This window comes from Penaeus monodon, chromosome 28 (assembly GCF_015228065.2).
Source record: "Penaeus monodon isolate SGIC_2016 chromosome 28, NSTDA_Pmon_1, whole genome shotgun sequence".
NCBI classification, from domain to species: domain Eukaryota; kingdom Metazoa; phylum Arthropoda; class Malacostraca; order Decapoda; family Penaeidae; genus Penaeus; species Penaeus monodon.
In genome coordinates, this window is record NC_051413.1 from 35603287 (window position 1) to 35603516 (window position 230).

The window sequence follows — 230 nt, forward strand, 5'->3', positions numbered from 1 at the left end:
GTGACCCCCCCCCCCAACGTGTTGACACATGAATCAATAACAGGCGAGGCAGAGGCACAAACGGGAACATGTTTATGTACAAAATGCACATGAATATAAAAGCACTTGTAAACGGAAGCATCTTTTCTCTGACCTCACTCTTGGTTGAAAGGAAAAGCGATTAAAGATATACACGACGAGACCAGTAGGGAAAAAAGAGAGTACTTCGTATACATGTTACAAAGAAACAA

At 41.7% G+C, this 230-nt stretch overlaps 1 protein-coding gene across 1 annotated transcript in view; it reads right to left on the reverse strand.

Annotated features, from left to right (window-relative positions):
- The window catches only part of LOC119591192 (sporozoite surface protein 2-like), a 28154-nt gene that overhangs the window by 16227 nt on the left and 11697 nt on the right, over positions 1-230 (reverse strand). The gene's annotated exons all lie outside the window — the stretch shown is intronic.